We start from the raw sequence: 14,848 nt of genomic DNA, 5'->3' as shown, positions 1-14,848 counted from the left end.
CCTTGCCACACTGGCTGCTTGTCCCCTTACAATGGATAAGTACAGGCAGACAGTTTCAATAAATGGTGTTGAGGCCTTGGCCTACAGGGACACAGGTGCCAGTTTCACTTTGGTGACTGAAAACCTAGTGCCTCCTGAACAACACATCATTGGACAACAGTATAAGATTATTGATGTCCATAACTCCACTAAGTTTCTTCCCTTAGCTATAATTCAGTTTAGTTGGGGTGGAGTTACTGGCCCTAAGCAGGTGGTGGTATCACCTAGCTTACCTGTAGACTGTCTCTTAGGTAATGACCTAGAGGCCTCAGGTTGGGCTGATGTAGAGTTTTATGCCCATGCAGCCATGCTGGGCATCCCTGAGGAATTGTTCCCTCTCATTTCAAGTGAAATGAAAAAGCAAAGGAGAGAAGGCCTGAAAACTCAGGATCCCTCTCCATCAACAGGTAAAAAGGGTATCACAGTATCCCCTAACCACCCTACCATTCAGGATACTATTCCTGTGGTGGGAGAAACCTCTCCTGGGGTGGCACCTGTTCCAAGGGAATCATCAGCTGGCAAAGCTGGACTCCCTGAGGTGGAAGTACCTCTCTGTGGGATAACTAACATTGGTGAGAAAAAGAGCACCATTTTAGTTAACATGGAGCATCCCTCCAACCCTCCCAGAGAAACTTTAGTGCAGAAACTCTGCACTGCCTCACAACACTTAGGACAGCATCCCTGCCCTAGTGTGGAGCTGATAGAACAGCATCCCTGCCCTGCTCCAACCCAAGAGAAACAGCATCCCTGTTCTCTCTTCCAGCCATATGGACAAAGTTTTTGCCCAGCTATGGCTTTTCTGAGACAGCATCCCTGTCTGGCATTTCCATCACTACGAATAGGTTCAGTGGACAATTCCCACTGCTCTAAACTAAAACTTACTGATAGAAACTCTGAAAATACATCTTCACATTGTTGCTTAGCTAAAAAACTTCAAACAGGGTGGTTTACATCCCCACAGGGAAGTAACCATATAGTGGATGATAAAGGGAGTAACCAGTCTATTGCAGAGCTACTCTCTACTTATCACCACTTAGACAATAAAGTCTCAACTGGCCAAGGTTAGCCTTATTGTCCTTCGTTTGGGGGGGGGTTGTGTGAGAAGGTAGCCTCTTTCTAGCCTTGTTACCCCCACTTTTGGCCTGTTTGTGAGTGTATGTCAGGGTGTTTGTCACTGTTTTCACTGTCTCACTGGGATCCTGATGGCCAGGCCTCAGTGCTCATAGTGAAAACACCATGTTTTCAGTATGGTTGTTATGTGTCACTGGGATCCTGCTAGTCAGGACCCCAGTGCTCATAGGTTTGTGGCCTATATGTATGTGTCACTGGGACCCTGTCACACAGGGCCCCAGTGCTCATAGGTGTGCATGTATATGTTCCCTGTGTGGTGCCTAACTGTCTCACTGAGGCTCTGCTAACCAGAACCTCAGTGGTTATGCTCTCTCATTACTTTCAAATTGTCACTAACAGGCTAGTGACCATTTTTACCAATTTACATTGGCTTACTGGAACACCCTTATAATTCCCTAGTATATGGTACTGAGGTACCCAGGGTATTGGGGTTCCAGGAGATCCCTATGGGCTGCAGCATTTCTTTTGCCACCCATAGGGAGCTCTGACAATTCTTACACAGGCCTGCCACTGCAGCCTGAGTGAAATAACGTCCACGTTATTTCACAGCCATTTTACACTGCACTTAAGTAACTTATAAGTCACCTATATGTTTAACCTTTACCTGGTAAAGGTTAGGTGCAAAGTTACTTAGTGTGAGGGCACCCTGGCACTAGCCAAGGTGCCCCCACATTGTTCAGAGCCAATTCACTGAACTTTGTGAGTGCGGGGACACCATTACACGCGTGCACTACATATAGGTCACTACCTATATGTAGCTTCACCATGGTAACTCCGAATATGGCCATGTAACATGTCTATGATCATGGAATTGCCCCCTCTATGCCATCCTGGCATTGTTGGTACAATTCCATGATCCCAGTGGTCTGTAGCACAGACCCTGGTACTGCCAGACTGCCCTTCCTGGGGTTTCACTGCAGCTGCTGCTGCTGCCAACCCCTCAGACAGGCAGCTGCCCTCCTGGGGTCCAGCCAGGCCTGGCCCAGGATGGCAGAACAAAGAACTTCCTCTGAGAGAGGGTGTGACACCCTCTCCCTTTGGAAAATGGTGTGAAGGCAGGGGAGGAGTAGCCTCCCCCAGCCTCTGGAAATGCTTTGTTGGGCACAGATGTGCCCAATTCTGCATAAGCCAGTCTACACCGGTTCAGGGACCCCTTAGCCCCTGCTCTGGCGCGAAACTGGACAAAGGAAAGGGGAGTGACCACTCGGCTGACCTGCACCTCCCCTGGGAGGTGTCCAGAGCTCCTCCAGTGTGCTCCAGACCTCTGCCATCTTGGAAACAGAGGTGCTGCTGGCACACTGGACTGCTCTGAGTGGCCAGTGCCACCAGGTGACGTCAGAGACTCCTTGTGATAGGCTCCTTCAGGTGTTAGTAGCCTTTCCTCTCTCCTAGGTAGCCAAACCCTCTTTTCTGGCTATTTAGGGTCTCTGTCTCTGGGGAAACTTTAGATAACGAATGCATGAGCTCAGCCGAGTTCCTCTGCATCTCCCTCTTCACCTTCTGATAAGGAATCGACCGCTGACCGCGCTGGAAGCCTGCAAACCTGCAACATAGTAGCAAAGACGACTACTGCAACTCTGTAACGCTGATCCTGCCGCCTTCTCGACTGTTTTCCTGCTTGTGCATGCTGTGGGGGTAGTCCGCCTCCTCTCTGCACCAGAAGCTCCGAAGAAATCTCCCGTGGGTCGACGGAATCTTCCCCCTGCAACCGCAGGCACCAAAAAGCTGCATTACCGGTCCCTTGGGTCTCCTCTCAGCACGACGAGCGAGGTCCCTCGAATCCAGCGACACCGTCCAAGTCACCCCGACAGTCCAGTGACTCTTCAGCCCAAGTTTGGTGGAGGTAAGTCCTTGCCTCACCTCGCTGGGCTGCATTGCTGGGAACCGCGACTTTGCAAGCTACTCCGGCCCTTGTGCACTTCCGGCGGAAATCCTTCGTGCACAGCCAAGCCTGGGTCCACGGCACTCTAACCTGCATTGCACGACTTTCTAAGTTGGTCTCCGGCGACGTGGGACTCCTTTGTGCAACTTCGGCAAGCACCGTTTCACGCATCCTTGTAGTGCCTGTTTCTGGCACTTCTCCGGGTGCTACCTGCTTCAGTGAGGGCTCTTTGTCTTGCTCGACGTCCCCTCTCTCTGCAGGTCCAATTTGCGACCTCCTGGTCCCTCCTGGGCCCCAGCAGCGTCCAAAAATGCCAAACGCACAATTTGCGTGTAGCAAGGCTTGTTGGTGTCCATCCGGCGGGAAAACACTTCTGCACAACTCTCCAAGGCGTGTGGGATCCATCCTCCAAAGGGGAAGTCTCTAGCCCTTGTCGTTCCTGCAGTATTCACAGTTCTTCAGCCTAGTAAGAGCTTCTTTGCACCAACTGCTGGCATTTCTTGGGCATCTGCCCATCTCCGAGTTGCTTGTGACTTTTGGACTTGGTCCCCTTGCTCCACAGGTACCCTCAGTCAGGAATCCATCGTTGTTGCATTGCTGATTTGTGTTTTCCTTGCATTTTCCCTCTAACACGACTATTTTGTCCTTAGGGGAACTTTAGTGCACTTTGCACTCACTTTTCAGGGTCTTGGGGAGGGTTATTTTTCTAACTCTCACTATTTTCTAATAGTCCCAGCGACCCTCTACAAGGTCACATAGGTTTGGGGTCCATTCGTGGTTCGCATTCCACTTCTGGAGTATATGGTTTGTGTTGCCCCTATCCCTATGTTTCCCCATTGCATCCTATTGTAATTATACATTGTTTGCACTGTTTTCTAAGACTATACTGCATATTTTTGCTATTGTGTATATATATCTTGTGTATATTTCCTATCCTCTCACTGAGGGTACACTCTAAGATACTTTGGCATATTGTCATAAAAATAAAGTACCTTTATTTTTAGTATAACTGTGTATTGTGTTTTCTTATGATATTGTGCATATGACACTAAGTGGTACTGTAGTAGCTTCACACGTCTCCTAGTTCAGCCTAAGCTGCTCTGCTAAGCTACCATTATCTATCAGCCTAAGCTGCTAGACACCCTATACACTAATAAGGGATGACTGGGCCTGGTGCAAGGTGCAAGTACCCCTTGGTACTCACTACAAGCCAGTCCAGCCTCCTACAGCGAGTAGGTACTGAGTGTACTCAGGAGAGCCCTCAAGCACCCACTTGGGTGACAGGTATCATCATCGGGCTTACTCCTCGCCAGACTGATGCTGCAATGCCTGGCGGGCAACCCAGCATTCTGGGTGGCACTCAACCATTGTAAGATTGCTAACAACAAGGGTCTGGGAAAAAAAAACGAACTAAGAAACGGAGAGTGTAGAAAACAAGACAAAACTCTTAAAATTAGCTCTGAACCTGAGCCATTATTTTAATGCGATAGGAGTAGGGTTCAGGCCAAGATTAAAAACAAAGATTTAAGAGTGTTGCTGGAAATAATGTACCAGTACGCTCTATGATTAGGGAAGGTAGTTTACCTAATCCTACATGGTCAACATGTTTCGCGTCTATGGTTGGTCACAAAGTGATCCAGTGACGCTTCTTCAGGACCCATGAAAAACAGCCTTTGATTATTGAACTACTTCTCCTATGTGTCAGAAATTAACCAAGTGCATATATAGTCACTTACAGAGTAGAAGACAGAATATGTCTAAGTCAGTTGGTCAGTACAGTCGCCCATCCCATATTAGAGATTGGGCTCCCTAGGTCTGCGCTAGCATCAACCAAGTGCGCGCGGCAGGGGTAGGTTCCTGGATGAACCTAGGAAGTTATGAATTCATTCTCCTTGGTAACCTACAACTACACACAATCAGTGAAGGATATGCTAACAGCACAAAGAGCATGACTGAGAGTAGCATCAGGATGTCTGCTAATGTGTAACACAATGCCAAACTACATAATACAGAAGTTACAGTCATGTCACTCTACCAACAAGGCAGAAGGCACTCATATTGGTTCTTTGTATCACCTGGCAAAGCCTTATAACATACCCATACCATAGCTTTCAAATATACATAACTCGTGGTTCAGAGATCAGTACCGATCTACCCATACTTGGAAACTTTCACTTATATTGGCCACATACCTGTAGGCTTGTCACGACCCTATGTCAGTCCACAGTGACATGCATATTGGTCTGCAAAGTAGGAACACACTGACAGCTAGATTCAAGGTAGAATACATAAAACTACTACCATTGTGCAGGGAGAGGCTATGGCCCTACATTTACACATGAGCCAGACACATATTCAGACACAAATGGCAGCATTAGACAACCTCATGTACCCTACTGGTGACCTTGATGGGAAACCACTTTTCCACACCAGTGTCCTGACAGTCTTAAAATGTCAGTCACACTCTACATATTCAAGACTGGTATCAGCCATGTACACTTCTCATGTCTGTCTGCAATTCCCATCTGCTTCTGACACTGTCTGTCGTTTGCCAAGGTTGATGAGTCAAACTACATTTAGGGAAATCTGTGTTTGTAAGAGAAGAGGGATGGGACATAACAGAATGTAATCATCAGTTCAAGGAAATCATGTCCAGAAGTTTAACTTTGCATCTGTTATAAAAATACATGATGCTGAAGACTACTTTGTTCTGTACACAATACAATTTACAGTTTGCAGGCACAACTCACCCATTGGCATTGGAGCTATCTACAACCCCACAGACAATGTAAGAAAGGAGGTGATATGCTACCCATCTACTTGAGTGTGTAAATTTGGCCTACAACATTACGTCTACTTCACATACCTTATAGTCAGTTGAAGTACTGATTGATGAGATCTGCCCTTGAGTATCATGCTTCATCTTGATCTGGCTCATCACTTGGCAAATCTGCTTTTTCACCCACAGGTTCTGCTGGCCCCCCATCATCTGGTATAAATGGTATCTGTCATTTCAGGGCAATATTGTGGAGCATGCAGCAGGCAACTATTATTTGACATACCTTGTTAGGTGTGTAGTGAAGGGCTCCTCCTGATCTGTCCAAGCACATCAATCTTGCCTTCAGGAGCCCAAACGTCCGCTCAATGACACGCCTTGTCCTCACGTTGGCCTCCTTGTAGTGGACTTTCTCTGGCGTGGTTGGGTACTGCACTGCTGTCAACAACCAAGGACGATTTGGATCGCGAGAGTCACCTGTGAACAAGTTGGTCGAACAACACACAGATATAGGTGGGACATGCAACATTGTGATAGCAGGTGACATATATTGCAAACATACATTTCAGTTGTAACTTACCAACCATCCAGGCCCTCTCTGTGTTGAGTCATGTCATCAGCAGTGGGACATTGCTGTTCTGCATGATGAAGGAATCATTGACTGATCCTGGATACTTGGCACTGACTTGTGAAATGTACTGATCTGCCAGACACACCACCAGAACTTTTATTGAGTGGTAGTTTTTCCTGTTCCCATACACCTGTTCATTGGCACTCGGAGGAACCAATGCTACATGGGTGCCATTTATGGCTCCACCCAAATGTGGAATGTGTCCCATAGTATAAAACTCTGCCTTCATACAGGCCAAATTTGCACGTTGGGGGAACCTGATGTAACTGTCCAGGTGTTTCAACAATGCACACAGTACATCCCTAAGAACCAGACTGAACAAGGGCTGAGACATTCCTGCAGTTAGGGCCACTGTATTCTGAAATGATCCAGTGGCCAGGAAGTGTAGCACTGATGAGACTTGAACAATGGGAGGTATGCTATAGGGATTCCGAACGGCATCAAATCTGGCTCTAATTGATCACAAAAATCCATGATAGTATGTTGATTCAGCCGATAGGTCTGATACAATGTCTCTCCTCCATGGTGTGCAGGTCTACTAGTGGATGGTACACTGGGGATTGTCATCTCCTCATGACAGGAAAACTATGTGAAGAAATTTCAAAAAAGTATGTGACATGCAGCATGCAGACCTCTTGTAAAGTCAGATATACAACTCACACATATCTGGTGTTGAGGTCGGTTACAAACTCAGATATCTACATTACAGTACATAGGTATGAACCCGATGACACCCTCCTTGGTGCTCATTTCCCCACTTAACTATAGAACTCCACAAACAGATTAATCTGTTATTGTACATGGTTGTAAGTCCAACCGTATTGACATATCTTACATATATTGTTGCACATTATCTACGTTTTCAAGAAATCATGGGAACATCCGAGTAGGTGTACATTGCTATCACCACATGTCCTCCTGTAAGAGAGCATTTACTGTACAGATGCACTATCTGACAGCTGAACATGAAGGCAGTACTTACAGTTGTACTGCATGATATGGGGTATAGTTAATGATGCAGATGATAAAACTCTTCCACATATGTAATATGCTTAAAATGGCATCCTCCTGATCTACTGCACTGAACACATGGAAGTGACCGAAGTCCACCGGCAGAAGTCATCATGGCGGTAGGTGGCCACAACCGCAGTGGAAATTGTCATTGGAAGACATTGCTGCCTTTGGCGGACTTGGGCCAATGGTGATGTCTGCCGGCAGTGACGGTCATGTACATGGCGGATTTGACCGCCATCTTCTGCAATATTTCTCCTGACACTGCTGCCAGTAAGACCTCCACTATATGAGCTGCTGTGTGCTGCCTCTGAGAGCTATCATGTCATGTCCTCCAGGTGATATGGCCCCAGCCTTTACCCCAAACGAGCTGGAGAAGCTCTTGGAGTAGGTCCTACCCCAGCATGAACGGCTATATGGTGCACCAGAGAACAGGTGAGTGCAATGCAATACCAATTTGTAATAGATGTGGTGAATGATGGTGTATCTGAAATGTTAAGTAGTGAATGTGTTGATTGATGCATGCAGATGATAATTTGTAAATGAGTGTGAGTTGAGAGTATGAAAATATTTACCTACTTTCGGTCACTGATGTGTGCTCTCCACTACTATTGGTATGGTGCATGTGGACATTACTTTTTTCCTTTTGTGTCATTCATGCAGGTCAAAGCCCATCAGAAGAAGGGAATTTGGTGTGCCATCGCCAAGCAAGTGCAGACACAGCTGGCAGAGCACCCACTGTGGTGGGAGGACCTGAGACACTGGCCTGGAAGACTACAGAGGCCCAGCTAGGGATGACTTCCCAACAAGGGGGGGTGCCCATTGGGTCTTGACCCCCCTAATGGCCTGCATTTTGGCTATGGCCTACCCTGAGGTAGATGGGTGTTTGAGGGCAGCACAGCAGCCACGAGGGGGAAAGTATTGACAAAACCCATGTACTTGCCTCTGATAGTGTAGTGTACGATGTCTAAGTATTGCAGCTGTGATGATGTGATACATGCTACAGGTATGGTGACTAATAGGAAGACATGGTACCACAGTTGCCAACATACAAACACAGATGTGGCGATTGTATTGTGCATGGGAACATGTTAATCACCTTTGTCTACCAAATAGTATGACTGCATGTGGAGAAGCACATGTGACTGAGTCATATGTGTGACTCTACTCAGCCATAAATATTTGTAACCTGCTGTGTCATCCTTCCCACCTAGTGTTCCGAAGTCTATTTACTCAAAAGGTGAGTTGTCTAGCTCTTTTGCCTGTAACCACTCCTATTCCACTGGATCTGCTCTATGTGAAACATTGGGTCTGACAGATGAGTAATAGGGCCAAGTAATCCTGTGTCCTGAAATAGTTGGACATTTCATGTGAGGCTGTCATCCAGATCAGGCTTTTAGTATGGCCAACTTACCACACTCCCTATGAGGTTTGAGGAAGTGTCCCCATTTTTACATTTGGAAATGTGAAGTTTGATAAGGATGGACATCCTACAATGTTGAACTCATGGTGAGAATAAGATATTGACATTTCATGGTATTGACATGTGTACAAATACCTTTTATCCTAATGTATTTGGTGTAGAGAAGGAACGTGGCTAGGCTGCTGAACCCTTAGTCCATGTATATTGTCCATGCTACAAGGAGCAATACCATACTTATATGAGTGCAACATATGCTATTTGCTGCCTACACCATGTGTCATTTGATACTTTGTGCCTGATTTGATATTGTAGCCTCTTCTCTCCTATACTTACCTTAGCACATCTGAGACTGTTAGAACAGTTTTGGTTATGGCTCTGCTCATTTTTGCCTGAGTTAATGGTGTAGCAGGTGTTCCATTTCACACACACCTGTTGGTGTTGTGGGATATGTTGTCATTCAATTTACTTGACTCTGGGTGTATGTGTCATTCATGGGTACATTAGTAATCAGATGTGTAAGTGTTAGTTCTGGACTTAAGTAGTAGGAATCACATGTCTGGACAGTGGTTAATGATGTAGGTGTTCAGATGTTGTCAAGTAGAAGTTTCTACTCAGTATGTATGATATAATGCTATGAGCCCCTCATGCACATTATTTGGTGTCTATTATATTGTTGGTGTTACTATGTTCCCTATGGTTGTCTGTGGATGTATCCTGTGTGCTAGGTGTGCCCTTATTGCAGTACATAGAATTGTAGTCTATATAACAATGTGTCATATTAGTGGGTACAGAAACACCTAATGAATCTTTTCCTAGTATTTAGCTAGATGTTTCAGTGACATGCTATATCATTTTGTGATTCGCACTGTACGAGAATGCCACATGTAGTGTCTTCATCTGAGGTGTGTGCCATTGTGTAAGTTGCGTACAGAATGATAAGTTAGGCATGTGATTGGAAAGCAACATGCTGTGTCATGTGTGAAGTGAGATGAGTTTACTTTCATGGATCATGTGTATTGGTGATGGACTGAGCAGGTGTGGAATAGGAGTAGGCATGATACTGTGTTATCACTCAACTGCATTTCATTAGACTGATTTGATGGTGGACAGTGATCATCTGTATGGGGATAGAATGTTGATGTAGCCAATCCATCTTGTGAATGATGCTTTAGAGTTACAGCTAAATTGATTGGATGGTGATGTGGTGGTCAGATGGGTGAAATGTTGTGGGTGAGACTGTTATCATATAGGAAAATTGGAAGTATCTTGATGTGACATGATGTAGGCTCTGAAAGTTTTATAACTGAGGCTTTATTTGCAAGAGATGTTTTGTCACTGCTGTGCATGTTGTAATTTATGTGTGTGTGAATAATGTGATGACCCTCTCTCTCTCTCTCTCTCTCTTTTTCTGTGCATCGACAGGTGAAGGAGATGGGGCAGTGCCAAGTCAGGAAGCTGCCAGCCACGGGCCCCGGAGTGCTGAGCCCACAGACACCGAGGGACCCAGTGGCTCGGAAGGTGAGAGGCGTGCCATGGGGAAAATAGGATCCATGTCTTCTTCGTCAGAATCCTCCTCCAGTGGATACTCCCTGGCGGTGGAGGAATCATCTGGGGCACCCCAGAACCATCTCTGTCCACCGCCCCCCTTATTTCCCACGCCTTCCCTGTAGCTCCCCACCCAGTTGGCCATGCCTGCTCACCTAAGAGGGTGAGCGTCTCCTTTGCCACAGGCACCTCTACCTCTGCCCCTGTCAGTCCTGCTTTCCTCGGTAAGGAGGCTATTGACCTCCTGAGGTCGTTCTTTGTGGGTCAGTTGACCATCGTGAATGCCATCCATGGACTGGCAACTTAAGTCCAACAGAGTAATGCGTTCCTGGAGGGCATTCACAGTGCACTAGCTGGCCTACAAAGATCCTTTCAGGCTCTGGCCTCTACACTATTGACCTTTTGTCTTTCGTCCCCTGTCCACCTTCCTCTTCCCAATCCCAAACCCCTCCTCCCCGCCCCAGCCAAATCACAAAGACAGGCAAGCACGCATCACCTCAACATCCAAGGGTAACTCAGACAAACACAGGCACCACAAGACACACTATCGGCATGCACACAAGCAACGTACACCTGCACACACATCAACAGTTACTACCTGCCCTGACACCCTCACCATCACAGACACACCACCTGACATAACTGCATATACCACACCAATATTCACAGATCCAACTGCTACATCTATCTTACCCACAGACAGTACCACAGCACACACTCGGACATCTACCCCAGGCACCAGACCCGCACACATCACAACCACTGACACTCCTACATGCAGCACATCCACCATACCTGCAGTCACCTGCCCAACAGACAGTCACCCACCCACCATGGCATCCCTCAGCACCTCAACCCCCCCAATACCGTATATATAAACGCCCTCACTCACCAACCTAACAGACAGCCACCACCCACAAGCATACTTCCCACACACGCACCCACAACGACCACACCGACACATCAGACAATCACTGCCTCACCCTCCACTCCCAAACCCCCCCTTCTGATGACCGTCCGTGTTTCAAAAAAGTGTTCTTTTCATGCTTTGACTTTTTCCCTCTTCTTCCCCCCATGAGATCCCTAAATGCTCTGTTTCCCTCCCCAGGCCCGTCCCTTCCACCTGCAAGGCCTCCCCTACCCGCTGCAAGTACCCATGCTCTCTCCCACCCAGAAGTCTCCCCCTCCCAAGAGAACTTAACCCTCCCCTAAGCCTAGACCTAAACCCCCCACCCACGCCCAATTCCCAAGGACCCCCTCCCAAACCTAAGCCCAAACCCACCCCACCCCCACAATCCCTGAGGTGCCTGCCTGCCCCCTTGATGCCTCTACCTGTGGAGATTAAATGGCAGTCAGGAATCAAGTTTGGAGCACCATGATGGGCATCAAGTGCATGTTGTACAATTTCTATTTGGACTGGCCTACGGCCTTGAACATTTTTTAAACATTTCTTATTTATAATAGAATATTGGACCAACCAGTTGTTGGTTTCAACATTACATATTTGTCCTGGATTTCTTTACTTGGGGCATATTTGAAAATGGCTAACATTGTTTGTGTGGGACTGTTTGTGTGTAAGTGGTGTTTGTGCTACAAGGGTGTGTAAGTCTACAATTTGGAGTAACTTTACACTCTGAAACAGTGAATAACCAAAAGTAATAATGTTACCACAGAGTGTAAGAGTGAAATTTACAAGTGAGTAAACCTACACACATAAATGTATATTTGTGAATAATCCCCAAACTAACAGAACAGTAGGAAAAACAGGAAATGTTTTAGTTTTTTAAAATAAATATTTAATGCATAAATATTTTAAATATAAATATATATTATTTTCTGTATTTTAAAACACATTGTGAGAACAAAAAGTTTATACTTTTTAAAATAAACTCTAGAATTTTATATATATATAAATATATATACAGGGAGTGCAGAATTATTAGGCAAATTAGTATTTTGACCACATCATCCTCTTTATGCATGTTGTCTTACTCCAAGCTGTATAGGCTCGAAAGCCTACTACCAATTAAGCATATTAGGTGATGTGCATCTCTGTAATGAGAAGGGTTGTGGTCTAATGACATCAACACCCTATATCAGGTGTGCATAATTATTAGGCAACTTCCTTTCCTTTGGCAAAATGGGTCAAAAGAAGGACTTGACAGGCTCAGAAAAGTAAAAAATAGTGAGATATCTTGCAGAGGGATGCAGCACTCTTAAAATTGCAAAGCTTCTGAAGCGTGATCATCGAACAATCAAGCGTTTCATTCAAAATAGTCAACAGGGTCGCAAGAAGCGTGTGGAAAAACCAAGGCGCAAAATAACTGCCCATGAACTGAGAAAAGTCAAGCGTGCAGCTGCCACGATTCCACTTGCCACCAGTTTGGCCATATTTCAGAGCTGCAACATCACTGGAGTGCCCAAAAGCACAAGGTGTGCAATACTCAGAGACATGGCCAAGGTAAGAAAGGCTGAAAGACGACCACCACTGAACATGACACACAAGCTGAAACGTCAAGACTGGGCCAAGAAATATCTCAAGTCTGATTTTTCTAAGGTTTTATGGACTGATGAAATGAGAGTGAGTCTTGATGGGCCAGATGGATGGGCCCGTGGCTGGATTGGTAAAGGGCAGAGAGCTCCAGTCCGACTCAGACGCCAGCAAGGTGGAGGTGGAGTACTGGTTTGGGCTGGTATCATCAAAGATGAGCTTGTGGGGTCTTTTCGGGTTGAGGATGGAGTCAAGCTCAACTCCCAGTCCTACTGCCAGTTCCTGGAAGACACCTTCTTCAAGCAGTGGTACAGGAAGAAGCCTGCATCCTTCAAGAAAAACATGATTTTCATGCAGGGCAATGCTCCATCACACGCGTCCAAGTACTCCACAGCGTGGCTGGCAAGAAAGGGTATAAAAGAAGGAAATCTAATGACATGGCCTCCTTGTTCACCTGATCTGAACCCCATTGAGAACCTGTGGTCCATCATCAAATGTGAGATTTACAGGGAGGGAAAACAGTACACCTCTCTGAACAGTGTCTGGGAGGCTGTGGTTGCTGCTGCACGCAATGTTGATGGTGAACAGATCAAAACACTGACAGAATCCATGGATGGCAGGCTTTTGAGTGTCCTTGCAAAGAAAGGTGGCTATATTGGTCACTGATTTGTTTTTGTTTTGTTTTTGAATGTCAGAAATGTATATTTGTGATTGTTGAGATGTTATATTGGTTTCACTGGTAATAATAAATAATTGAAATGGGTATATATTTGTTTTTTGTTAAGTTGCCTAATAATTATGCACAGTAATAGTCACCTGCACACACAGATATCCCCCTAACATAGCTAAAACTAAAAACAAACTAAAAACTACTTCCAAAAATATTCAGCTTTGATATTAATGAGTTTTTTGGGTTCATTGAGAACATGGTTGTTGTTCAATAATAAAATTAATCCTCAAAAATACAACTTGCCTAATAATTCTGCACTCTATATATATATATATATATATAACATATTTTGTAAGCAATCTGATGACTATATGGTGTTTTTATTATGTCTTTTATTCTAAAATGATTTAAAGACTTTTAACCCCTTCTGTGCCGAGGACGTAGTGGTTACGTCCTTCGGCACAGTGCTGCTGTGCCGAGGACGTAACCACTACGTCCTCGGCACACAGCCCAGAGGGAGCACTCTCGCTCCCTCTGTGTGCTTCCCCCCACCCCCCAAAGTCAGGGATGGAAGGGGAAGCCCTTCCCCTTCCACCCCCGACCCCCCCACCCCCCCACCCCCCCATAATGACGTCAGCGCGCGATCGCGCGCTGACTTCATTATGGGGATATCGCCGCCCAGGAAGCCATTTGCTTCCTGTGCGGCGTTGAGAGAAGAGGTGAGTTCCTCTTCCCGGTGGGTGGGGGGTTTGGGCCAAAGAGGCACTGGGGGAAAGGAAATGCTTTTCCTTTCCCCCGGTGTCTCTTTGAGCATTCCTGCTGCCCGATCGCATTGCGATCGGGCAGCAGGAATGCCCACTAGACACCAGGGATTTTTTTTTTTTGTATTTATTTTACTCTGTCTGGCGCGCGGGGAGCGGCCCCTTGGGCATGGGTCGCTCCCCTTTAGGGGGCAATTATGTACGGTCATTTCTGCCCCCCTTGGGGGCAGATTGGCCTACTTTTTAGCCAGATCTGCCCCCAAGGGGGGCAGAAAACACTAGATCACCAGGTATTTTTATTTTTATGTGTATTTATGTGGGGGGGTGCCCCCTTGGGCAAGGGGAGCCCCCCCCAAGATGGCAGAGATCTGTGGCCTTTTCTGCCCCCCTTGGGGGCAGATCGGCCTATTTTTTTTAGGTCCATCTGCCCCCAAGGGGGGCAGAAGCCACTTAGGCACCAGGGATTCTGTGTGTAGTGGATGGGGGGC

The sequence above is a fragment of the Pleurodeles waltl genome, chromosome 4_1 (genome assembly GCF_031143425.1).
Source record: "Pleurodeles waltl isolate 20211129_DDA chromosome 4_1, aPleWal1.hap1.20221129, whole genome shotgun sequence".
Lineage (NCBI taxonomy): Eukaryota > Metazoa > Chordata > Amphibia > Caudata > Salamandridae > Pleurodeles > Pleurodeles waltl.
This window is presented reverse-complemented; position numbering follows the sequence as displayed.